We start from the raw sequence: 2,431 nt of genomic DNA on the forward strand, positions 1-2,431 counted from the left end.
GTAATGGTTCTCTTGTTTATGTTGTTATTTTATAACAGGGTGTACACTCATAATCATGGATATACACTCTTTCAGTGTCCAATTTAATTGAAATACCTTTTCAACAGGTTTCTACTTCAAGGTTATCTAAATGGGCTTCCAATAAAGAGAAGCACTAATACTGCAGAAGGTGTGTGTGTGTGTGTGCGCGCATGTGGTTGTTTTTTAATGTTTTAAGTAATAAGCCTAAGAAACAGGATTTTTTTTTGTTTTACTCATATAGTTTCTTGTGCTTTCTGCTGTCCTTATTAGGTTTTTGATTACTTAGAAAAGCTGAATCATCTCCAATTAGTGATGCTAAATCTTTCTTAAAATTTATTTATGTAGATGTGTTGATGTTTTAAAAATTATGTAAAATTTATAAAGGTCTGATAGTCCTTTTGTGACACTGTCAGTCTTAATTCTGGTCATCTTAAAATATGGTAGAAGTGACTAAATTTCCTTGTATTAGTAACAAAAAATTCTCATCAGATTTTTAACCATGGCTATTTTAAGTTTTTGTCATTTACGATTTTGATTTTTCTCTAAAGGCATCTCCAATCAGATTCATAGAAAATACTCTAACAAGTACTTTTGAATACAGTTTCTGATAACTTTAAAATCAATGCATGAAGTAAAAATGTCCAAAATGCTTATAAAGAATAATTGAGGAATTCATGAAACTGCTAACCAAGATCAGACAAAGCAAGAATTAATTATATGGACTAAACTGATAAAGGAATATGATTTTTATAATATTTATTTAAAATATTTGTGGTCCCTTAATGAATTATGGTTCTTTATTTTTCACATTTGAGGAAACTCATAAGGTCCCTCCAGTGTACAACAATTTGGTAAAATATACTGTGAACAGAATTAAAATATTTGCCTTTTCTCTCTATCTGGTCCCTTCAAAATTCAAAAACTATTTGTGGCTATATTTATTTTATGACCACAAATTTATTTACATAAGTTCAATACAAATATTTTCTTTATAACAAGATATAATTTAAAATAGTAGCAAGATTTAACTAGGTTGTCATATTTAAAGTTGTTTGTAGGTACTATGCTATGGAATTGTATACTTTAAACCAGTTAATTTTATGGGATATAAATTATAATCACAAAAAAGATTTTTAGAAAACAAAAAACAGTTTATAGGTACTGCAGATAAAACCTAAAGCCCACCTTGACTTGTTTTCCTAGCCTTGAAAATTTTTCTAAGTCCAATATGAAATCTAATCACTATTATTATTATATTTATGTAAATAATAAGACCAAATCTCATAAAATTAGATTTATTTAGAGCAAATTAGTCTTAATCTGATTATATTTGGCAAAAATTGAGATGAATACAATATACTTGTTATTGGCTTACTGTCTGAAACATGTTTTCAAGTTTTATTATCTACCTATAGATTGAACTGGATCCTACATTTTTCTAGGTTCTTCCAATCCAATTTTCTCCCATGGAATTACTAAACAAAAACTTCTTTTCCCTGAAGTCCTTTAATAATATAACTTTTCAATAACACTTCAATGCTCAGACACTGACAAACATTCACAAGCATGGAGACCATCCAGGAAAACATGACCTCACCACGTGAACTCAATAAAGCACCAGTGACCGATCCTGGAGAGACAGATATGTGACCTTTCAGACAGACGACTCAAAATAGCTGTTTGAGGATGCTCAATGAAATTCAGGATAACATAGAGAAGGAATTCAGAATCCTATCAGTTAAATTTAACAAAGAGATTGAAATCATTAAAAAGAATCAAGCAGAAATTCTGGAACTGAAAATTACACTAGACATACTGAAGAATGCATCAGAGTACCTTAACAGCAGAATTGATCAAGCAGAAGAAAGAATTAGTGAACTTGAAGACAGGCTATTTCAAAACACACATTTGGAGGAGACAAAAGAAAAAAGACTAAAAACTATGAAGTATGCCTACAAGAACTAGAAAATAGCCTCAAAAGGGCAAATCTGAGTTGTTGGCCTTAAAAAGGAGGTAGAGAAAGAGAGAGAGGTAGGAAGTTTATTCAAAGGGATAATAATGAATAACTTCCCAAAGCTAGAGAAAGATATGATATTCAAGTTGAAGAATGTTATAGGACACCAAGCAGATTTAACCCAAATAAGACTACCTCAAGGCATTTAATAATCAAACTCCTAAATGTCCTAAATGTCTAAAGAAAGATCCTAAAAGCAGCAAAAGAAAAGAAACAAATAACATATAATGGAGCTCCAATATGTCTGGCAGCAGGCTTTTCAGTGGAAACTTTACAGGCCAGGAGAGAGTGGCATGACGTATTTGAAGTGCTGAAGGAAAAATTTTTTACACAAGTATAATATATCTAGAAAAAATATCCTTCAATCATGAAGGAGAAACACCTTGGAATCTATGC

This window comes from Gorilla gorilla, chromosome 5, assembly GCF_029281585.2.
Source record: "Gorilla gorilla gorilla isolate KB3781 chromosome 5, NHGRI_mGorGor1-v2.1_pri, whole genome shotgun sequence".
Classification (NCBI taxonomy): domain Eukaryota; kingdom Metazoa; phylum Chordata; class Mammalia; order Primates; family Hominidae; genus Gorilla; species Gorilla gorilla.